This window comes from Salvia splendens, chromosome 20 (genome assembly GCF_004379255.2).
Source record: "Salvia splendens isolate huo1 chromosome 20, SspV2, whole genome shotgun sequence".
Classification (NCBI taxonomy): Eukaryota; Viridiplantae; Streptophyta; class Magnoliopsida; order Lamiales; family Lamiaceae; genus Salvia; species Salvia splendens.
In genome coordinates, this window is record NC_056051.1 from 9549493 (window position 1) to 9574948 (window position 25456).

Here is a 25456-nt window from a genome sequence, read left to right on the forward strand (position 1 = left end):
TATATGCAAACTATTTTCAAAGGGAAATTGGCCGCGCGGAATTCCAAATTCCTATCTTACTGATCAGTATGAAACCGATATAAGTGGCTGGAGTGCAATTTCATCCACTACACCCACCTCGCTATTATCCCTGAATATTTTCAACCTATGCCCATTTACTATGAAAGGTTCAGAGTTAGAAAAACTCCCTGAAATTTCTACTGCCCCATTAGATCGGAGTGCAGTTATGATGTAAGGTCCTGTCCATTTGGACTTGAGTTTCCCTGGCATAAGCTTCAATCTTGACTGGAAGAGTAGTACTTTCTGGCCAACATGGAGCTCCTTAGTCCTCAGATTTCGATCATGCCATAATTTAGTTCGTTCTTTGTACCACATGGCGGAGTCGAATGACTCCAATCTAAGTTCCTCAAGCTCCTGCAGTTGCAGCTTCCTTTCCTCTTCACAGGCTGTAGCATCCATATTCACTTTCTGTACTGCCCAGTATGCTTGATGCTCGATTCCAACTGGTAAATGACACATCTTTCCAAAAACAATCCGGTAAGGGGACATGCCTATGGGGGTCTTGTAGGCTGTTCGATACGCCCAAAGAGCATCCTCTAACCTTACACTCCAATCCTTCCTAGAAGTGTTCACCGTCTTCTCCAAAATTTTCTTTATCTCGCGGTTAGAGATTTCTGCTTGACCATTTGCTTGCGGATGGTAAGGGCTGGATAGTCTATGGTGCACACCGTATTTCTTCATCAAGGCTTCAATTGTGCGATTACAGAAGTGTGTACCTTGATCGGATATGATCGCCCTGGGTACACCGAATCGGCTGAAGATATGACTCTTTAAGAACTTGGCCACTTCCTTGGCTTCACACGTGCCTGTGGCCTTGGCTTCTACCCATTTGGAGACGTAGTCTACAGCAACTAGGATATACAGATTCCCATAGGATGAAGGAAAAGGTCCCATGAAATCCATTCCCCATATGTCGAATAGCTCGCAAACTATTACGGGTACCTACGGCATTTCATCCCGGGCAGATATTCCACCGGTCAGTTGGCAACGCTCACAGCTCCTGCAGAACTCGTACGCATCTTTGTTGAGGGTTGGCCAATAAAAGCCGCTATCCAAAATCTTCCTTGTCGTCTTCTTGGACCCGAAATGTCCTCCGCATACTAATGAATGGCAGTGGGTTAAAACATCCCGCTGCTCCCAGTCAGGAATGCACCTCCTTATCACTTGATCGGACCCTACTCTCCACAGATAGGGGTCGTCCCAAAAGTAGTATTTTGCTTCACTCTTGATCTTCATTCTTTGTGCTTTGGTAACACTCGGTACTTCTGGAAGCTCTCCAGTTACTAGGTAGTTGGCCAGGTCCGCGTACCATGGCTCTTGCCCTACCTTCTCTTTTCCTTTCGCTGTATCATTCTGACCAGTAAGTTTCAACACTTCTTCCCAATCAATTTTTCTGGGCACAAAAATCACCTCACACAAATATTCCTCTGGAAATTTATCATGCACTTCGTCACCGTTTCCATCTTGCACTATTCTGCTCAAATGGTCTGCCACCTTGTTCTCGACTCCTCGCTTATCTTCTACCTCCCAGTCAAATTCTTGTAGCAAGAGTATCCATCGGATCAAGCGTGGTTTGGATTCCTTCTTGGCAATCAGATACTTAATCGCCGCATGGTCAGTATACACTATGACTTTGGATCCCAACAAATATGGCCTGAACTTCTCGAAGGAATACACCACTGCCAGCATCTCCTTTTCAGTGGTATCGTAATTCCGCTGGGCTTGATTTAAAGTCTTGGACGCATAAAAAATTACGTACCTCTTCCCGTCGATCTTCTGACCCAGCACGGCTCCTACCGCAAAATTGCTGGCGTCGCACATTACTTCGAAATGATGGTTCCAGTCAGGAGCCCTTATGATAGGTGCGGATATCAACTTTTCCTTGAGAAGGTTGAAAGCAGCCTTGCATTGCTCATCAAAGATGAATTCCACGTCATTCTGAAGTAATCTAGTAAGGGGCTGGGCGATCTTAGAGAAATCCTTGATAAATCTTCGATAAAATCCGGCGTGCCCCAGAAAACCCCTTATTCCCTTCTGATCAGTAGGGAATGGTAATTTGGATATAACATCTACCTTGGCTCGATCCACTTGGATACCTCTCTCTGAGACCACGTATCCTAAAACTATCCCTTCGGCGACCATAAAATGGCACTTTTCGAAGTTCAAAACCAAACTCTTTGCTTGACATCTCTCCAAAACTATATCCAAATGGTGAAGGCATGAGTCGAACGAGTCTCCGTAAACCGTAAAATCATCCATGAATATCTCTATGCAATCCTCAATCAAATCGGAAAATATGCTCATCATACATCGTTGAAACGTACCTGGAGCGTTGCACAGGCCGAAAGGCATGCGACGGTATGCATAGGTTCCAAACGGGCAAGTGAAAGTGGTCTTGTCCTGGTCCTCAGGATCTACGTAAATTTGGAAATACCCGTTGTACCCATCTAGAAAGCAGAAAAACTTCTTCCCAGCTAATCTCTCCAACATTTGGTCGATGAACGGAAGGGGAAAATGGTCCTTCCTGGTCGCATTGTTCAGCTTACGGTAATCGATGCACATTCGCCAACCCGTGACTAGCCTCGTTGGGATCAGCTCATTCCTCTCATTCTGAACTACTTGGATGCCCAACTTCTTTGGGACCATGTGGATCGGGCTGACCCACTCACTATCCGGTACTGAATAGATAATCCCTAGCGACAACAACTTCAAGATCTCCTTCAATATCTCTTCTCGCATGTTAGGGTTTACCTTCCTTTGAGCATCTCGATGTGCCTTCGCTCCTTCCTCCAACCTAATGTGGTGCATGCAGACGTCGGGGCTAATTCCCACTAAATCTGTAAGACTCCAACCAATCGCCTTCTTGTTCTTGCTCAGCACGGTCAGTAGCCTAGCCTCTTGTTCCTTCGTAAGGCTGCTACTGATGATCACTGGATATGAGTTCTCCTCTCCGAGGAAGGCATACTTCAAATTTGGTGGTAACTTCTTCAGCTCAACTTGAGGTGGAAGTGTGTCTTCGGGTAGAGGGTTTTTCTCAATCTCTCCTTCTTTTTCTAAATCTCCCCCCGATGGTTCTTCTATACTGGCTGGTAGCTGAACCCCTGTGGCTCCAATGAACTCCGATTTCAGACAGAATTCCTTGATTGCTACTTCTATTTCTTCATCAGTCAACCCTTGGCTACTGATCAGATCACACCATGCAGCAACTTCGACGTCAGCCTGCTCATAAACATCTAACGCTTGGAGTTTCTCCTGCAATAGTTCGGTCTCAAGAAAATCTTAGACAAGGGGGTCAATCACATCAACATAACACAAATTCTCAGAATCAATTGGTTTCTTCATGGCTTCATTGATATCAAAAGTGAATTTCTCTCCATGAAAATCAATGCAAATTGTCCCCTCGGCCATGTCCACTAGATTCCCTAGCTTCATGCTCACTCATTTTGATCACATAAAAATCAGCAGGATAGGTAAAATCATGCACTCTTACTAACACGTTTTCTAAAACTCCCTCAGGACTTATGCACGACCTATCAGCCAGTTGGATTAATACCCTAGTATTCGACAATCTAACTCCCTTCAATCGGTTATAGATAGACAATGGCATGACATTTATGGATGCCCCCAAATCACACATTGCATGTTTGACCTTCACATCTCCTATGGCTATGGGCAGAGTGAACATACCTGGATCGGCTCTCTTGGGTGGCAACTTCTCTTGCACTATTGCTGACGCTATCCCTTCCACCATGATCTTGCCATCCTTCTGGGCTCTCCCGGCTATGAAGTCTGATAAGGCTAATTTCATGCATCGGTCTAGGGGTTCATTTCATAAAATTGCTGGGTCTAACGCATTGAATTATGTCAGGTATGTGAAGTTTTTCGCCAGATCCAGGAAAAGAAGAGGACGCTTGCATGGTCCTAGGAAACTGGCGAAAGGGTGAACAATTGGAAGAAAATTGCTAGACGGAGGAAGCCTCGGAGTTGAAGGGTAGAATAGGGATTTCTACGAAAACTCTAGAAGGCTATGTCCGCATCTATAAAAGGGAGAAGCATGCAGGCTGGAGGGACCTTCTCGGCTGGAGGCCTCACTAACAGCTCCTTGCTCGATTCACCTTTCCACACACTTGACTCTGAATTCGCGAGAGATTCCAGTTAGCACTTGGCTGGTGGTTCACGTTTAGCTTTCCGACAATGGTTCGAGGGTTGTAACACCGTCCTAGTTCAAGGGCGAAGAAACAATTTACATTTCCGTTGCTATTTACACTGATTCCGCCGAGCTTCGCTGTTCGAAGCTCGGTTTTCTTTTGACAACCAATATTTCCGATTTTATTCCAGATTTTACTTTCGCTTATGTCTATTGTGTTCATTTTGGTTTGCTGGTTGAGTTCGATTGATTTCGAGTTAGGATTGTCGGAGTTAGTCATTTTTGCAGTTGGTTCTGATTTATTGCCGATACTTGTTGTTTGGATCTGAAGAATGGTTCTGCTTTTTGGATGAATCGGAGGTTGGGTTTTGCTGGAGTTTGTGATTTGTTTGCAGATTGTTCATGATTGATTGAGATTGGAGTAGATCTGTGAAAATCGGAGTTATGGCGTTAGTTTTGCTGTTTGTTGGGTTCGGATGGCTTGGATCTGGAGTTGATTAAGCGTCCGATGTAATCTGAGAAGGAGTACTTGATTTCCATGCCTAGTTTACGTATTTACATTTCATTTCGCCTAGTTTACGTAGATCTGTCGTATCTTCGAGTTATTGTAAGTTTCCGTCGACCAAATCTGTTTATTATGTTTGAATCTGGGCATTTCCTCTGTTTTCTCCATTTGCGAATCTGAATTAGTTAGAAAAGTGCATGAAGATTGTTAGCTGCAGCTTTACCGTACGTTGTCAGGCTTGGATTTCATGGTCCCCACTTTTTATTTCCTTTGTCTAGTGGTTATCGGTAGTTATGTACTCGGTCTAGGAATTGTTTAAACTTTTCTGCCTGTTACTTGGTTTAAGAGTCCTTTGTTCTTCGGTCTAGTATTTACGTTTTGTGCCTAGGTCTAGTAGTAGTTAAAATCTCAACCCCTTTTGCGTGGCAGCAGCCATTTTGTCCAAATTCTCTCAATACTAGCCTACGAATCCATCTCTGTGGGATCGACTCCACTTCCCTATACTAATCCATAGTATTCGGGTTGAGGAAATTTAATTGTTGAAGGAGAGTCGTGAGTGGCCAACGACCGAAGCGCCATTCGATCCCTCGAGTTACTGGACCCTGTGATTCAGTTAATTCGGAGAAGCGTGGTGTCTCGACCTAGCAGTTGCTTAGATCGAATTTTGCAAGCGCATAACTCATACGACACACTCACCCGCACGTCCTTCAAATGGCGCCGTTGCCGGGGATGGATGGCGTGCTTAGTGCTAGTGTTCAGAGTCTGTGGTGTAAATAGTTTTGATTTGTTTTCTTTCTCTTTTTGTTTGCAGTTTATGAGCAGAGGCTCAAGGTCTACCTACTGGAGCAACTCATCTGGGTGGACACACGGCCAGTTTGGTTGGCGGGTTAAGGATACAGTCTCTACTGTGACCACCAGATCAGGGTTCACCACGGGAGGCCCGTTTCCGAGTGAATTTACTAGCGACGAATCTTGGACGTCATCAGGACGCGAAGATCCAGAATCACCACCCGAATCAGAAACAGAGTCAGAAACAGGGGAAGCAGAGGAATTAGTCATGGCGCAGGTGGTAGACCCAGATCCAGAAATCGGCTCTCTCACTGCCCATTTAGATGGAGAACCAGCTCAAGCTATAGTAATGAATCCACGCCAGAGGACTATCGAGATCAAGACAAACGTACTCGGCATCTTGCCGACGTTCTCTGGGCGTAGAAATGAGTGTCCGTATGAGTTCTTAAATGAATTCAGTAAGTTATGTGGTATTCAGAAGAGGCCGAATGATGCAACAGAGGAGGATTATCGCTTACGAGCGATTCCGTTTACCTTGAAGGGGGAAGCTAATACGTGGCTATTGAGGTTGCCTCCGGATTCTATCCGCACGTGGAGGGACTTCAAGTTGGAATTCTTAGATTATTTCTTCCCATCCAACAAGACGAATGCACTTAAGAAAGAAATACTAGAGTGTAAGCAAGATTACGATGAATCGTTGAGTCAGTACTGGTCGAGATTTAAGGGGTTGTTGGATGCATGCCCGAATCACCGGATGATAGAGGCAGAGACCTACTCTCTGTTTTACGAAGGAGCCACTCCCGAGTCAAAGGACTTAATGAACTCCTCGAGTGGGGGAAATTTCACAAGAAAAAGGGGAAGTGAGGCAAGAGAGATCCTAGGGAAGTTGATTGACGCTAAGAAGGCGTACGATAACCCTAGGAATGCAGTGAAAAGAGGATCGGTGCATGCTGGGAGAGAACAAGAAGATAACAAAGTCGAAGCGAGGATTGATAGGCTCGAGAAGGCTCTTTTGAACGCGATTGAAAAGACGATTCCACTGGCTTCACAAGGGAAGGAGAAATCTCCTGGTCCAGGAGATAATCAAATGCAACAATATTACGGGACCCAGGAAGGAGATTATCAGGCCCAGGTCAATGCAATGGGAAGTTGGAATCCCGATGGGAGCTGGAATCCAGGGAGACAGAGAGATGCGCCTTGGAGAAACCATCCGAATTTCAGATGGACTGACAACGAACAGAATCAGCCGGCACCACAACAAAGTCAGCAGTTTGCACCTCAGCCCGAAAGACAAGGTAATTGGTCAGGAAGGAATCAAGAGGGGCAGGGCAACTGGATTAATCGGAACCAAGGAGACCACTCGAGCTGGGGAAACAGGAATCAGAATAATCAAGGGAACCCTTATGTACCACCGCACCAAAGGAATTTCTAAAACAATTACCAGGGCCAAGGAAATCAATACAATAACTCTTCAGGCGGTCAAGGAAACGCTCGTCAGAATCAAGCAAGTGGACCGACTCTGAGTATAGGGCCGGGACCCAGTCAACCACCAAAGTTAACAAAGAATATCGATGATATGGTGCAAGACCTCGTCAGTTCTCAGCAACATATGCAAAACAACCTGCAATCGAACAATGGCGTAGTGCACAAGCTGCAAGATGCTCAACAGGAGCAGAAAGCAGCCATGGATATGTTGGCTAAGCAATTGTCCCAAATAGCCACTTCTTTGAGTGACATGCGGGGAAACGAAGGAAAAATTCCGGCCTCAGTAAGGCCACCTGATAGAGCTAATATAAGTCAGATTACCTTGAGGTCCGGGAAAGGATATGAGGGACCGGTGGTGAGAACAAAGGAGGGGACAGATCCTAAGGAAGGCAAGAAGAAAGAGGATACAACTCCCAGACCCAGACACTTGGAGGGAGGAAGTCCCTTGGTCAAGGATGACCTTGAGGAGAAAGATTTGGAGAAACAATTGCCTAGACCGACCGAACCATTCTTCCTCGATTCAGAGCCGGAGTTGGAAGATGAGGCAGTGGGAAAAGAAACTGGAGAGTTATCAGCTGAAAGTTCTACCGGAGCAGGGAAGCGACTGAAACCCTTTCCGAGTCGGGGGGAAGCCAAGAAACAGAAGGAAGAACCGGTAGACTTCATGGACATTTTTGGGAAGTTGGAAATCAATCTGCCATTTTTACAGGCCCTGAAGATGCCAGTATTTTGCAAGTTCATCAAGGAATTTATAGCTGGGAAGGCTAGGCCCAGTGGGAAAATTCTGATAGGCGAGAATGTCTCCGCAGTAATTCAGAAAATGAAGATGCCTTCAAAATGCAATGACCCAGGTATGTTCACCTTACCCATCTCTATTGGTAATGTGAAAATCGAGCATGCTATGTGTGATTTAGGTGCGTCGATAAACGTGTTACCACTTTCCATATACAAGAAGTTAGTTGGGGTAGGCATGGTAGATACGAAAGTTGTGATTCAATTGGCGGATAGGTCATGCATCTGTCCTGAAGGGGTGCTTGAGAATGTGATAGTCAGGGTACATGACTTCTTGTACCCTGCTGATTTCCATGTGATTAAGATGAGTGATAATGAGTCTGCTGAGTCGGGCGGAGTACTTTTAGGGAGACCCTTCCTACCAACCGCTAAGACTATCATTGATGTTTTTGATGGAACAATTTGCCTTGATTACAATAGGGAGAAATATACATTCAGCATTGATGAGGCAATGAAGAAACCTCTTGACGTTGAAAATTTGCATGCTATAGATGTTATTAACCCTTTGGTCCAGGAATATCTTGAGACGGAATTAATGCAGGCACAGATTGAGAACTCCGAGATGAGTCTTGACATTGATAGAGAGGTAGCCAGTTGGTGTCAAGCAATGAACACAAGTGAGTTATCTGATGAGGAGTTAGCTGAAACAATTCTGGAATTCTGTGCAAATCCGGAGCTAGCCAGGTCAAGGAATACACCTTATGTGGCGAGTGTGGAAGGTTCTGCTGGGTCAAGGAAGGGAATGACTACGGAAGTAACAGAGAAAAATCCCTTGCCCCAGGAAAAAGATGTTCCCAAGAAAGAGCTGAAAACACTTCCACCAGGCCTAAAGTATGCTTATCTAGAGGAGAACGAAACTTTCCCTATTATTATCAACAGCAGCTTGACCGAGGGACAAGAAGAGGAATTGCTGAAGGTAATCCGAAGAAACAAGAAGGCTATTGGGTGGACACTCTCTGACCTGGTAGGAATTAGTCCAGATTTGTGCATGCATCACATCCGCTTGGAGGAAGGAGCAAAAGCCTGCAGAGACCCTCAACGCAAATTGAATCATAACATGAGGGAGGAAGTGCTGAAGGAAATATTGAAACTACTCTCCCTAGGAATCAGTTATTCCATACCAGACAGTGAATGGGTGAGTCCAGTCCATATGGTACCCAAGAAGTCAGGAATACAGGTGGTCAAGAACGACAAGAATGAATTGGTGCCCACCAGACTAGTCACTGGGTGGAGGATGTGCATCGATTATAGGAAGTTAAATGAAGCGACCAAGAAAGATCATTTCCCTCTACCCTTCATTGACCAGATGCTGGAGAGGCTCGCGGGCAAGCAATACTTCTGTTTCCTAGATGGGTATAGTGGGTATTTTCAAATCTATGTGGATCCCGAGGACCAGGAGAAGACAACTTTCACGTGTCCTTTCGGCACGTATGCTTACAGGAGGATGCCGTTTGGCCTGTGCAATGCGCCAGGCACTTTTCAGCGGTGTATGATGAGTATCTTCTCGGATCTTTTGGAGGACTGCATCGAGATTTTTATGGACGACTTCACTGTGTACGGGAATTCATTTGACTCATGTTTTGCTAGTCTGGATAAAGTATTGAGAAGATGCCAGGAAAAACATTTGGTTTTGAACTTCGAGAAATGCCACTTTATGGTCCCTAAGGGAATTGTCCTAGGGCACGTAGTCTCGGAAAAAGGTATACAGGTAGACTAGGCAAAGATTGAGGTGATATCAAAACTGCCTTACCCGACGAACCAGAAGGAGGTAAGAGGATTCCTAGGGCACGCAGGATTTTATAGAAGATTCATTAAGGATTTTGCGAAGATTGCTCAGCCACTCACTCATTTGCTGCACAATGATGTTGAGTTTGTTTTCAATGAGGAGTGCATAAAGGCTTTTCAACTACTGAAAGATAGACTAGTATCGGCTCCCATTATCCGAGCGCCCGATTGGAGTTTGCCATTTGAAATAATGTGCGACGCGAGTGACTATGCAGTAGGGGCGGTGCTAGGTCAAAGAGTTGACGGAAAAAGTTACGTAATTTTCTATGCGTCAAAAACGCTCAACCAGGCCCAGAAAAACTATGACACCACGGAGAAGGAAATGTTGGCAGCCGTGTACTCTTTTGAAAAATTCCGACCATATTTGCTTGGGTCGAGGGTGATAGTCTTCACTGATCACGCTGCGATAAAGTACTTGCTGGCGAAGAAAGAATCCAAGCCGAGATTAATCCGTTGGGTGTTGCTTTTGCAAGAATTCGATTGGGAAGTTAGAGATAAAAAGGGAACTGAAAATAAAGTAGCCGATCATCTCAGCAGGATATTTCAAGGGGAGACCGAGGAAGCAATACCGGACGCATTCCATGAGGAACATTTGTACTACGTGAAAAAATTTCCTCGACCTACCAGCTGGGAGGAGGTTATGGAGTTAACAGGTCCAGGGGATGACGAAAAAGGGAAAAGCCATCAAAACGCTGAGCCATGGTTCGCAGATCTGGCAAATTACTTAGTCACTGGAGAAGTGCCAAGTTCGCAAGTAATCTCTCGGGCCCAGAAGATGAAATTGAAGAGCGAGGCCAAGTACTATTTCTGGGATGACCCGTATTTGTGGCGAATGGGAGCCGACCAAGTAATCCGGAGGTGTATCCCGGAGTGGGAACAGAGGGATGTGCTGAATCATTGCCATGCCCTAGCTTGTGGAGGTCACTTTGGACCTAGGAAGACAACAAGGAAGGTGTTAGATAGTGGTTTTTACTGGCTTACGTTGCATAAGGATGCGTTCGAGTTTTGTCAGAAATGTGAGAGGTGTCAACAGACCGGGGGAATATCCAGGAGGGATGAGATGCCGCAAGTCCCAGTGATTGTGTGTGAGATCTTCGATGTTTGGGGGATGGACTTCATGGGTCCATTTCCGTCTTCATACGGGAACACCTACATACTTGTGACAGTGGATTATGTGTCAAAATGGATAGAGGCAAAAGCAACCACCTCGTGCGAAGCTAAGGAGGTAGCAAAGTTTCTTAGAGCTAACATTTTCAACAGGTACGGAGTGCCTAGAGCTATAATATCTGACAATGGGACACACTTCTGCAACCGGACTATTGAAGCTCTGATGAGAAAATATGGCGTCCATCACAGACTGTCTACACCTTATCATCCTCAATCCAACGGCCAGGCGGAAATATCCAACAGAGAAATAAAGGCGATACTGGAAAAGACGGTTAATCCGTCCAGGAAAGACTGGAGTAAGAGGCTTGGAGACGCACTATGGGCTTACCGGACGGCATACAAGACGCCTATTTTGATGTCACCATATAGGCTTGTGTTCGGCAAAATGTGTCACTTGCCCGTAGGAGTAGAACACCGAGCATATTGGGCGGTCAAGGAAATAAACATGAGACCCGAATCCTGCGAGGAAGAGAGGAAATTGCAGCTGCAGGAGTTGGAGGAGCTAAGGCTGGAGTCATATGAATCGGCGATGTGGTACAAAGAGAAAACGAGACTCTGGCATGACAGGAACCTCCGGGTCAAGGAATTACAAGTCGGGCAGAAGGTTCTCCTATTCCAATCCCGGCTCAAGCTAATGCCGGGTAAGTTAAAGTCCAAATGGATTGGGCCATACACTGTTGTGAGTTTGCGTGCAAATGGAGCTGTAGAAATCCAGGGAAGTTCTTCAAACTCTACTCCTTTTCTTGTTAACGGTCATAGGGTAAAGGTATTTAGGGATAGCTCGGAGATGTGTGTAGTGTACGAAATGCCACTACGCGCACTCCACGATATCGCCTAATAGATCTGGGAAGTGAGTGTTTTTAGAGATTTCCTAGGTCCAGCATCCAAGAAGTTTTAGCATGACCTGACCTAGGGAATCTTGAGAACACTTGAACATAAATTGTAAATATTCAATCGCTTTCTTTAAATCAAGAAAAACCCAAACAAATCAGAAAAAAATAATCTTCCAAAAATATTTTCAAAATTCCAGACTCCTTAAGGAATTTTTTTGATACCGTCATACCCTAGACCCGGGGAGTCTGGCGTTTTCAATTTTTAGTTTAATGTTTTTCTTTAAGTGTGATTTTGCAGAAGGAATTCACAAGGGCAAGGAGTTGTGGAGTAAAAATTTTGGAGGGAGTTGGCACAGGTTCGGATTTCAAAAGGAACTTTATGGGGAGGCGTACGGTCGCAAGCGTCATCACCTGCAACCGCCTACCAAAAAACGTCCTCTCTCATGCCTACAGTATAATCGGTTTTGCCTTCTTATTTTCATTACCTATTCTCTCTCCAATATTCACAACACAAAAAATTCCCAATTTCCTCTCCCCTTTTTCTCTCTCTCTAACCCTAATCTGCAAATTTCGCCCCAAATGTTTTACAAAAATTCCACAGAACATCCATGGAAAACAAACAAGGAACCGGAAGCACCTCAGGGTCCGCCGACTCTGGGGCGGCGGCGTTTATGGCCGAGCTATTCCAGAAATTTGGGGGGTGCGGAGAAGGCGATGGAGGCATTCGCCATGGTTTGCAACCGCAATGGGTAAATCCGTACAGGCTGCTCCGTTTTCTAGTGTACCACAACCGGAGGCCGTCTCAGAACCCGTCGCCGAACCTGAAACCGTTCAAGAAGCCATCGTCCAGGAACCCACTGCCGTACCAGAGGAGACAGTTGTTCCGGAGGACCACCACACAAACCAGAGGACATTCAAGAATCCATGACCACTAGCCCGGAACCAACCACCGCAGGGAATCGTGAAGACGACTCAGATTTGGTCACAGGGTTGGAATTGTTGGCTATGTGCGAACCAAGGGTAGACTCTGCAACTGAGGGGGTGAAGCCCGTACTTGCTAGTGAGGAATATGTTGAGAGAGATGTTCTGGAACCATCTGGGGAAGTCACAGATTTTGTTGCTGATGTTAGTATTTCTGAGGGGGAAACCCCTGTTGTGGAAAATCTGTGGGGGGGGGGAGGCCCCTATAGTTGGTGAAGATAGGGGCGACGAGGCCCTAATTTCTGAACAAAATGTGGAGGGGGATACCCCTGAGGAAACCGGTGGGTACTGAGGCCCACGTCGGGAAAGATTTGAGGGGGTAGAGACCCCTGTTTACATCTCGGGGGCAACCCCATTGTTGTCCAAGGAGGGAGAAGCCCTCGTTTCCTGAAATTAGCCAGGAACCCGCTGACGCCGGGGTGAAGTTGATTGCGGATCTGACCGAGATCCCAGAGGAAACCGACTCGCCGGTCAACCCCCAGAGATGCTAGGAGGCGGGCTCGCCGGAGCCTCATTGATGAGATTGATGAAACAGTGGAGCCGACGGAGGAAGAATCGCTGGGTCCAGAGACCGCAGCATCTGAACAGGTGAACTCTCCCATACCTGGCAGGGGGGAGAGTGATGAGGAGAAGCGTCGCCAAGCGGCTGAGAAGAAAAGGAAGGGGAAACAAATTGCTCCTTCCTCGACCAAGAAGGCGAGAGGGAACTCTACTGAATCCACACTTCCGCCGGCAGCTAAGGTACCATATGCCGCAGAAAAACCGAGAGCCCTTCTGAGTCCAGCAACTCGGAAGAAGAACAGGAAGAGGAATTCAACTTTGAGCCAACCGAAGTGTGGATAACAAACAGCTTGCTAGATAAAATGAGGACGTTTGACGACCCCAAAGCGCACGGCCATTTATAGGAGAAGAGTACTGAGGGGAAGGTCGCTAAAGTCAGGAAAGATGTATAGCTCATCGGAGCTCAAAACGATTGCTTGCAACGATGAATTCCGGACTTATATCGACGCAATAGGCTTCGATTGGTTGCTCAAGCACAGTACTACCGAGGTCCCGATTGACCTGGCCCGAGAATTCTTTTCCACCTTCCGATTTAAGTCCACTACCGATTTGGATGCCGAATCCATTAATTTCAGACTTTTCAGTGAGGAACATACGATGAGCATCCGGGAATGGACCTTGCGGATGGGTTTGCAGACGCGAACGGAGGACGATGAGGGCCTGTGGAACGAGAGGATGATTGGTCCACCGAAAATGACGCCGGGATTCAAAGCGCAAAGCGCCTGGGAGTTCTTGACTCACCCGAGGGTGGGTCAGTTTAAAACAAGCTTTTCGAAGGCACACCACATCGAAAATAGGGTCCTGCGATTTGCCCAGACTTTTATTAGTTACAATTTAATGGGAACAGCCAACACCGCTCTGACTACCGCCGATCTATACTTCACATGGTGCATGGCTACGGGGGTAAGAGTTCACTTGGGCTATTGGATAGCCCAAGCCTGCCATCAAGTGACTGCAAATCCTTCCCGGCACCTATACACGTGCCACCTGCTCGGAGCCTATCTGCAGAGGAATGTAATCATGAAGATCCATAAGGCATGCCGAGAGGTAAAGACATGTTCGCCCCCTGAGGTTTTTAACATGGATTATTTTTTCAATAAAGGGTTGCTGATCGCACGCGGAAGGGAAGTATGCTTTTACGAGGTTGGGCAGTCAGAGACTCAGGTGAAACAGGAACCCGATGTGGTGGAAGTGAAGGATACTGCTGACGTAGAAGCAGGAGCCAGGATAGAGTAGAGGAAGTGCGAAAGGAGGTTGGTTGGATGAGGTCAGAAATGAAGATGGTTCGGGAGGAGATTGTGTCCCTGCGGGGAAAAAGTAAGAATAGTACTGAGAGTGTCAGGAAAGATGTCGCTGGAGTACGAACGGAACTGGAAGAAATAAGGACGGAAGTTCGGAAGGTAGGGAGGAAATGGTGGCCCTCAAGGGGCGCATGTCTGATCTTGTGGCGACATCGACCAGATGTACTGAGAAGATGACGGAAGGAGTTGAGTTGATGATGGCGATGACAAAGTGGCTTAGAGCAAGGTTCCCAGAGACACCGAAGGAACTTCCGAAGCCTAGCGGCGATTCTACAACGCCAGGTCAAGGAAGTCTGACTGCGCAGAAGCCACCGCATGCCCCAAGGCCCCAGACTACTCCATCTCCCTCTCGGCCCGTGATATTGAAGACAACCGTACCCCGCCCGACAGAAGAACGACATGAGAAGCCGGAGTTGCCGGCCAGAAAGAAAGCTAAGGTGACCCACCAGACAGCGCCACCAAAGTCTGGCCCTCGCGGGGGCCAGACCCCGAATTGAACCCCCCACGGAGCCAAGTAACCCTTATTTTTTTTTTATTTTATTTTCCGTTTTTGTTGTGTTCTTATATGCCAGCATGCTCTGTAATTGTACATATGTGTTGCCTTTCTTACACTTAGCCCAACTTTTGGTCTAAGTGTGAGAAGGGGGTGTTTTTTTTTTTTTTTTTGCATGCCTTGGTTTTGTTTGTTGCGGCCTTCCCCCAGACTTAGCCCCATGCTCAGTCTAAGTGTGAGAAGTTTTGCTCTGTATTTGTGTTTTGTTGTTTACTTCCCTAGGAATCAGTTATTCCATACCAGACAGTGAATGGGTGAGTCCAGTCCATATGGTACCCAAGAAGTCAGGAATACAGGTGGTCAAGAACGACAAGAATGAATTGGTGCCCACCAGACTAGTCACTGGGTGGAGGATGTGCATCGATTATAGGAAGTTAAATGAAGCGACCAAGAAAGATCATTTCCCTCTACCCTTCATTGACCAGATGCTGGAGAGGCTCGCGGGCAAGCAATACTTCTGTTTCCTAGATGGGTATAGTGGGTATTTTCAAATCTATGTGGATCCCGAGGACCAGGAGAAGACAACTTTCACGTGTCCTTTCGGCACGTATGCTTACAGGAGGATGCCGTTTGGCCTGTGCAATGCGCCAGGCACTTTTCAGCGGTGTATGATGAGTATCTTCTCGGATCTTTTGGAGGACTGCATCGAGATTTTTATGGACGACTTCACTGTGTACGGGAATTCATTTGACTCATGTTTTGCTAGTCTGGATAAAGTATTGAGAAGATGCCAGGAAAAACATTTGGTTTTGAACTTCGAGAAATGCCACTTTATGGTCCCTAAGGGAATTGTCCTAGGGCACGTAGTCTCGGAAAAAGGTATACAGGTAGACTAGGCAAAGATTGAGGTGATATCAAAACTGCCTTACCCGACGAACCAGAAGGAGGTAAGAGGATTCCTAGGGCACGCAGGATTTTATAGAAGATTCATTAAGGATTTTGCGAAGATTGCTCAGCCACTCACTCATTTGCTGCACAATGATGTTGAGTTGTTTTCAATGAGGAGTGCATAAAGGCTTTTCAACTACTGAAAGATAGACTAGTATCGGCTCCCATTATCCGAGCGCCCGATTGGAGTTTGCCATTTGAAATAATGTGCGACGCGAGTGACTATGCAGTAGGGGCGGTGCTAGGTCAAAGAGTTGACGGAAAAAGTTACGTAATTTTCTATGCGTCAAAAACGCTCAACCAGGCCCAGAAAAACTATGACACCACGGAGAAGGAAATGTTGGCAGCCGTGTACTCTTTTGAAAAATTCCGACCATATTTGCTTGGGTCGAGGGTGATAGTCTTCACTGATCACGCTGCGATAAAGTACTTGCTGGCGAAGAAAGAATCCAAGCCGAGATTAATCCGTTGGGTGTTGCTTTTGCAAGAATTCGATTGGGAAGTTAGAGATAAAAGGGAACTGAAAATAAGTAGCCGATCATCTCAGCAGGATATTTCAAGGGGAGACCGAGGAAGCAATACCGGACGCATTCCATGAGGAACATTTGTACTACGTGAAAAAATTTCCTCGACCTACCAGCTGGGAGGAGGTTATGGAGTTAACAGGTCCAGGGGATGACGAAAAAGGGAAAAGCCATCAAAACGCTGAGCCATGGTTCGCAGATCTGGCAAATTACTTAGTCACTGGAGAAGTGCCAAGTTCGCAAGTAATCTCTCGGGCCCAGAAGATGAAATTGAAGAGCGAGGCCAAGTACTATTTCTGGGATGACCCGTATTTGTGGCGAATGGGAGCCGACCAAGTAATCCGGAGGTGTATCCCGGAGTGGGAACAGAGGGATGTGCTGAATCATTGCCATGCCCTAGCTTGTGGAGGTCACTTTGGACCTAGGAAGACAACAAGGAAGGTGTTAGATAGTGGTTTTTACTGGCTTACGTTGCATAAGGATGCGTTCGAGTTTTGTCAGAAATGTGAGAGGTGTCAACAGACCGGGGGAATATCCAGGAGGGATGAGATGCCGCAAGTCCCAGTGATTGTGTGTGAGATCTTCGATGTTTGGGGGATGGACTTCATGGGTCCATTTCCGTCTTCATACGGGAACACCTACATACTTGTGACAGTGGATTATGTGTCAAAATGGATAGAGGCAAAAGCAACCACCTCGTGCGAAGCTAAGGAGGTAGCAAAGTTTCTTAGAGCTAACATTTTCAACAGGTACGGAGTGCCTAGAGCTATAATATCTGACAATGGGACACACTTCTGCAACCGGACTATTGAAGCTCTGATGAGAAAATATGGCGTCCATCACAGACTGTCTACACCTTATCATCCTCAATCCAACGGCCAGGCGGAAATATCCAACAGAGAAATAAAGGCGATACTGGAAAAGACGGTTAATCCGTCCAGGAAAGACTGGAGTAAGAGGCTTGGAGACGCACTATGGGCTTACCGGACGGCATACAAGACGCCTATTTTGATGTCACCATATAGGCTTGTGTTCGGCAAAATGTGTCACTTGCCCGTAGGAGTAGAACACCGAGCATATTGGGCGGTCAAGGAAATAAACATGAGACCCGAATCCTGCAAGGAAGAGAGGAAATTGCAGCTGCAGGAGTTGGAGGAGCTAAGGCTGGAGTCATATGAATCGGCGATGTGGTACAAAGAGAAAACAAGACTCTGGCATGACAGGAACCTCCGGGTCAAGGAATTACAAGTCGGGCAGAAGGTTCTCCTATTCCAATCCCGGCTCAAGCTAATGCCGGGTAAGTTAAAGTCCAAATGGATTGGGCCATACACTGTTGTGAGTTTGCGTGCAAATGGAGCTGTAGAAATCCAGGGAAGTTCTTCAAACTCTACTCCTTTTCTTGTTAACGGTCATAGGGTAAAGGTATTTAGGGATAGCTCGGAGATGTGTGTAGTGTACGAAATGCCACTACGCGCACTCCACGATATCGCCTAATAGATCTGGGAAGTGAGTGTTTTTAGAGATTTCCTAGGTCCAGCATCCAAGAAGTTTTAGCATGACCTGACCTAGGGAATCTTGAGAACACTTGAACATAAATTGTAAATATTCAATCGCTTTCTTTAAATCAAGAAAAACCCAAACAAATCAGAAAAAAAATAATCTTCCAAAAATATTTTCAAAATTCCAGACTCCTTAAGGAATTTTTTTGATACCGTCATACCCTAGACCCGGGGAGTCTGGCGTTTCAATTTTTAGTTTAATGTTTTTCTTTAAGTGTGATTTTGCAGAAGGAATTCACAAGGGCAAGGAGTTGTGGAGTAAAAATTTTGGAGGGAGTTGGCACAGGTTCGGATTTCAAAAGGAACTTTATGGGGAGGCGTACGGTCGCAAGCGTCATCACCTGCAACCGCCTACCAAAAAACGTCCTCTCTCATGCCTACAGTATAATCGGTTTTGCCTTCTTATTTTCATTACCTATTCTCTCTCCAATATTCACAAACACAAAAAATTCCCAATTTCCTCTCCCCTTTTTCTCTCTCTCTAACCCTAATCTGCAAATTTCGCCCCAAATGTTTTACAAAAATTCCACAGAACATCCATGGAAAACAAACAAGGAACCGGAAGCACCTCAGGGTCCGCCGACTCTGGGGCGGCGGCGTTTATGGCCGAGCTATTCCAGAAATTTGGGGGTGCGGAGAAGGCGATGGAGGCATTCGCCATGTTTGCAACCGCAATGGGTAAATCCGTACAGGCTGCTCCGTTTTCTAGTGTACCACAACCGGAGGCCGTCTCAGAACCCGTCGCCGAACCTGAAACCGTTCAAGAAGCCATCGTCCAGGAACCCACTGCCGTACCAGAGGAGACAGTTGTTCCGGAGACCACCACACAACCAGAGGACATTCAAGAATCCATGACCACTAGCCCGGAACCAACCACCGCAGGGAATCGTGAAGACGACTCAGATTTGGTCACAGGGTTGGAATTGTTGGCTATGTGCGAACCAAGGGTAGACTCTGCAACTGAGGGGGTGAAGCCCGTACTTGCTAGTGAGGAATATGTTGAGAGAGATGTTCTGGAACCATCTGGGGAAGTCACAGATTTTGTTGCTGATGTTAGTATTTCTGAGGGGGAAACCCCTGTTGTGGAAAAATCTGTGGGGGGGGGAGGCCCCTATAGTTGGTGAAGATAGGGGCGACGAGGCCCTAATTTCTGAACAAAATGTGGAGGGGGATACCCCTGAGAAACCGGTGGGTACTGAGGCCCACGTCGGGGAAAGATTTGAGGGGGTAGAGACCCCTGTTTACATCTCGGGGGCAACCCCATTGTTGTCCAAGGAGGGAGAAGCCCTCGTTTCTGAAATTAGCCAGGAACCCGCTGACGCCGGGGTGAAGTTGATTGCGGATCTGACCGAGATCCCAGAGGAAACCGACTCGCCGGTCAACCCCAGAGATGCTAGGAGGCGGGCTCGCCGGAGCCTCATTGATGAGATTGATGAAACAGTGGAGCCGACGGAGGAAGAATCGCTGGGTCCAGAGACCGCAGCATCTGAACAGGTGAACTCTCCCAGACCTGGCAGGGGGGAGAGTGATGAGGAGAAGCGTCGCCAAGCGGCTGAGAAGAAAAGGAAGGGGAAACAAATTGCTCCTTCCTCGACCAAGAAGGCGAGAGGGAACTCTACTGAATCCACACTTCCGCCGGCAGCTAAGGTACCATATGCCGCAGAAACCGAGAGCCCTTCTGAGTCCAGCAACTCGGAAGAAGAACAGGAAGAGGAATTCAACTTTGAGCCAACCGAAGTGTGGATAACAAACAGCTTGCTAGATAAAATGAGGACGTTTGACGACCCAAAGCGCACGGCCATTTATAAGGAGAAGAGTACTGAGGGGAAGGTCGCTAAGTCAGGAAAGATGTATAGCTCATCGGGGCTCAAAACGATTGCTTGCAACGATGAATTCCGGACTTATATCGACGCAATAGGCTTCGATTGGTTGCTCAAGCACAGTACTACCGAGGTCCCGATTGACCTGGCCCGAGAATTCTTTTCCACCTTCCGATTTAAGTCCACTACCGATTTGGATGCCGAATCCATTAATTTCAGACTTTTCAGTGAGGAACATACGATGAGCATCCGGGAATGGACCTTGCGGATGGGTTTGCAGACGCGAACGGAGGACGATGAGGGCCTGTGGAACGAGAGGATGATTGGTCCACCGAAAATGACGCCGGGATTCAAAGCGCAAAGCGCCTGGGAGTTCTTGACTCACCCGAGGGTGGGTCAGTTTAAAACAAGCTTTTCGAAGGCACACCACATCGAAAATAGGGTCCTGCGATTTGCCCAGACTTTTATTAGTTACAATTTAATGGGAACAACCAACAACGCCCTGACTACCGTCGATCTATACTTCACATGGTGCATGGCTACGGGGGTAAGAGTTCACTTGGGCTATTGGATAGCCCAAGCCTGCCATCAAGTGACTGCAAATCCTTCCCGGCACCTATACACGTGCCACCTGCTCGGAGCCTATCTGCAGAGGAATGTAATCATGAAGATCCATAAGGCATGCCGAGAGGTAAAGACATGTTCGCCCCCTGAGGTTTTTAACATGGATTATTTTTTCAATAAAGGGTTGCTGATCGCACGCGGAAGGGAAGTATGCTTTTACGAGGTAGGGCAGTCAGAGGCTCAGGTGAAACAGGACCCCGATGTGGTGGAAGTGAAGGATACTGCTGACATAGAAGCAGGAGCCAGGATAGAGGTAGAGGAAGTGCGAAAGGAGGTTGGTTGGATGAGGTCAGAAATGAAGATGGTTCGGGAGGAGATTGTGTCCCTGCGGGGAAAAAGTAAGAATAGTACTGAGAGTGTCAGGAAAGATGTCGCTGGAGTACGAACGGAACTGGAAGAAATAAGGACGGAAGTTCGGAAGGTTAGGGAGGTAATGGTGGCCCTCAAGGGAAGCATATCTGATCTTGTGGCGACATCGACCAGATGTACTGAGAAGATGACGGAAGGAGTTGAGTTGATGATGGCGATGACAAAGTGGCTTAGAGCAAGGTTCCCAGAGACACCGAAGGAACTCCCGAAGCCTAGCGGCGATTCTACAACGCCAGGTCAAGGAAGTCTGACTGCGCAGAAGCCACCGCATGCCCCAAGGCCCCAGACTACTCCATCTCCCTCTCGGCCCGTGATATTGAAGACAACCGTACCCCGCCCGACAGAAGAACGACATGAGAAGCCGGAGTTGCCGGCCAGAAAGAAAGCTAACGTGACCCACCAGACAGCGCCACCAAAGTCTGGCCCTCGCGGGGGCCAGACCCCGAATTGAACCCCCCACGGAGCCAAGTAACCCTTATTTTTTTTTATTTTATTTTCCGTTTTGTTTGTGTTCTTATATGCCAGCATGCTCTGTAATTGTACATATGTGTTGCCTTTCTTACACTTAGCCCAACTTTTGGTCTACGTGTGAGAAGGGGGTGTTTTTTTTTTTTTTTTTGCATGCCTTGGTTTGTTTGTTGCGCCTTCTCCCACTTAGCCCGATGCTCAGTCTAAGTGTGAGAAGTTTTGCTCTGTATTTGTGTTTGTTGTTGTTTGCTTTATCAGTCTGCTGTTAGTACTTCCCTTTTCCCCCCTTCACTACGATGGCTTGGGGACAAGCTTGAGTGAAGCGGGAGGGGGGGGAGTAAGTATCATTTTTGTGTCTTAGGATGTGTGCTTCGCATGAGCTAGCTAGATAATAAGGCGAGATCCCCTTAATAAGAGTGATTGAAGAGAGAAAGCAGATCAACTTTGACACTTTCTTCCTTAATAAGCCGAATGCGATCTGAATGAAGTTAGGACGATGGAAAACGCCTTAGATAACCTAGCTGTACAGCCCTACTATAAAGTGAGTTATAAGCCTAAACACTTTTAGAGCTAACATGAAAAAATGGGCTATCACTTGATGCTTAGGGAGTAGAGTATAAAGGAGAAAAAATGGGTTATGGAGGTATAAGCTGGACAAAGTCCAGGAAAAGGAGGTATAAGCTGGACGAAGTCCAGGGGAGAAATAAACTAAAAATTCAGAGGTATAAGCTGGACGAAGTCCAGGGGATAGGGGTTATAATACAGGAAAATGAGGAAGAGAAAAAAAAGAAAAAAATATAATCCCCAAGGGCAGAAAAAATCGTAGCCTGGCCCAGGGAAATTCATAGGAAAGGAGGAAGAATAGGGAGAAAACTCTCATAACCCGACGCATCAGTGGTATAACTCTAACTTTGGAGCGTTTTGATCCTAACATCCCTGGTGAGGAATGAGTGATCAAGCGAACCTAACAGATGGGAAATCAATGGGCTATCTTGACTAACTGACAGACCGTTTAGGCAGACGAAGGAAGGGGGAAGATTTGAAGACTGTAATCGATCAGATTGAACTTGGGCTTGTGGGGATAGTAGCTTAAAAATTCGAAACTAGTTCATGCTTGTTTGTTTTGTTGTGTTTTTGTTCTTTGTGTTCTTTTCTTTTCTTAGTCCGTAGTTGCTTAGGTCTAGGAGTTTGTTTTGTTTTCATTTTTAGGGTTTTACTTGGTAACCATGCATTGAAATTCGCCTTATTCCTATTTTCTTGTCTTTCATACTTGAGGACAAGCATGGTTTAAGTGTGAGCAGTTTGATAAGGCTAATTTCATGCATCGGTCTAGGGGTTCATTTCATAAAATTGCTGGGTCTAACGCATTGAATTAAGTCAGGTATGTGAAGTTTTTCGCCTGATCCAGGAAAAGAAGAGGACGCTTGCATGGTCCTAGGAAACTGGCGAAAGGGTGAACAATTGGAAGAAAATTGCTAGACGGAGGAAGCCTCGGAGTTGAAGGGTAGAATAGGGATTTCTACGAAAACTCTAGAAGGCTATGTCCGCATCTATAAAAGGGAGAAGCATGCAGGCTGGAGGGACCTTCTCGGCTGGAGGCCTCACTAACAGCTCCTTGCTCGATTCACCTTTCCACACACTTGACTCTGAATTCGCGAGAGATTCCAGTTAGCACTTGGCTGGTGGTTCACGTTTAGCTTTCCGACAATGGTTCGAGGGTTGTAACACCGTCCTAGTTCAAGGGCGAAGAAACAATTTACATTTCCGTTGCTATTTACACTGATTCCGCCGAGCTTCGCTATTCGAAGCTCGGTTTTCTTTTGACAACCAATATTTCTGATTTTATTCCAGATTTTACTTTCGCTTATGTCTATTGTGTTCATTTCTGGTTTGCTGGTTGAGTTCGATTGATTTCGAGTTAGGATTGTCGGAGTTAGTCATTTTTGTAGTTGGTTCTGATTTATTGCCGATACTTGTTGTTTGGATCTGAAGAATGGTTCTGCTTTTTGGATGAATCGGAGGTTGGGTTTTGCTGGAGTTTGTGATTTGTTTGCAGATTGTTCATGATTGATTGAGATTGGAGTAGATCTGTGAAAATTGGAGTTATGGCGTTGGTTTTGCTGTTTGTTGGGTTCGGATGGCTTGGATCTGGAGTGGATTAAGCGTCCGACGTAATCTGAGAAGGAGTACTTGATTTCCATGCCTAGTTTACGTATTTACATTTCATTTCGCCTAGTTTACATAGATCTGTCGTATCTTCGAGTTATTGTAAGTTTCCGTCGACCAAATCTGTTTATTATGTTTGAATCTGGGCATTTCCTCTGTTTTCTCCATTTGCGAATCTGAATTAGTTAGAAAAGTGCATGAAGATTGTTAGCTGCAGCTTTACCGTACGTTGTCAGGCTTGGATTTCATGGTCCCCACTTTTTATTTCCTTTGTCTAGTGGTTATCGGTAGTTATGTACTCGGTCTAGGAATTGTTTAAACTTTTCTGCCTGTTACTTGGTTTAAGAGTCCTTTGTTCTTCGGTCTAGTATTTACGTTTTGTGCCTAGGTCTAGTAGTAGTTAAAATCTCAACCCCTTTTGCGTGGCAGCAGCCATTTTGTCCAAATTCTCTCAATACTAGCCTACGAATCCATCTCTGTGGGATCGACTCCACTTCCCTATACTAATCCATAGTATTCGGGTTGAGGAAATTTAATTGTTGAAGGAGAGTCGTGAGTGCCCAACGACCGAAGCGCCATTCGATCCCTCAAGTTACTGGACCCTGTGATTCAGTTAATTCGGAGAAGCGTGGTGTCTCGACCTAGCAGTTGCTTAGATCGAATTTTGCAAGCGTATAACTCATACGACACACTCACCCGCACGTCCTTCAAAGTCCTTTATGAATTTCCCCAGAGGGGGTAGCTTCACGGCTTGGAGGAATGGTATGGTGACATCCAACTTCCCAAAAATCGACAAGTAGTCAACCGGGTTCTCTTTCTTCCTCTTTGTAACAAATCGGAATGGGAATGGTTTCTCCCCTTTTTTCTCCTCTACTGGTTCTTCAGCAACCTTCTTGGATTTTCTCTTGGGTAGTTCCTGGGTCTGGGCCTCCATTCTGGGCTCTACCTCTTGAGGAGGTTCCTTCCTGGTCAGTAGGGTGTCGGGTTCACCTCGTACACTTGGTGTATCATCCAAGAAGAATGGATCTTTCATCCGAGGCATAGTTCTCCCTAATTCTTCCACTGAAATAGTATCACCTCTTATCTTCGTTCCATTGGATTCTCCACTAGGTTGTTTTGGTTGAGGCGCGTCATAAGTGGTTCCTGACCTCAACGTAACCTTACTCACATTTGCCTTTTCGGGCAATTGGACTGTAGATGGGAGTTTCCCTGCATTTCCCTTCAAATCACCCACCGAACTGGCCAGTTGAGCTAACTGTCTATTCATCATATCCATGTTCGCCTTATGTTCCTTCTGGGCGTTTTGCATCCCCTGCACGACTTCATTATGGGATTGCAATTCTCCTTTGATGCTCTGTTGTGACGCTAGCATTTCACCCATCATGTCCTCAACGGATCTCCTTGACCTGTTTGAGTTTTGGAAGTGACTTGGCCCTTGGTGTTGATAGTTCTGGGAATTTTGCTGGCCTTGATTAGGAGGGTATTGGTTATACTGGGCAGGAGGGGTGTACTGATCTTGAGGATATTGATTCTGGTGCTGGCCTTGGAATTGATTTTGGTTCTGATGGTTTTGGGGTCCTGGGTTTGGCTGATTTTGGAAGTTTTGGAAGTTTCTCTGGTGGGGTGGCACATAGACAGGGTTCGGGTTTTGTGGGTTTTGGTTTTGGGAATGTTGGTTTCTTCCTGACCAGTTGGGCTGGTAGTCTGGGTTTACTGGTCCACGGTTCGGATGAGGGTTATACTGGTTCTGACCTTGGTTCTGATTTTGGCTCCCGTCACCCCATCGGAAGTTCGGATGATCCCTCCATGGTGCATCCCGTTGCCTACCTTGAATCCAATGCCCACTAGAATTGAAGTACCCCGCAGCATTAACCTGCTCCATATTCCCGAAATCATTAGGCTGATCATAGTTCGGTCCTTGATTTCCCTGCTCTGCACCCTTATAATTCCCAGCTGGGGAAGGTGGTGGAGTGCTCTTCTCGATCGCACTCAGAAGTGACTTCTTCAGCTCATCCATTTTCAAATCCATTTTCTGCTCCAGTGTATTTTCCTGATCAGCAACCGAGGCAACAGCAGCCC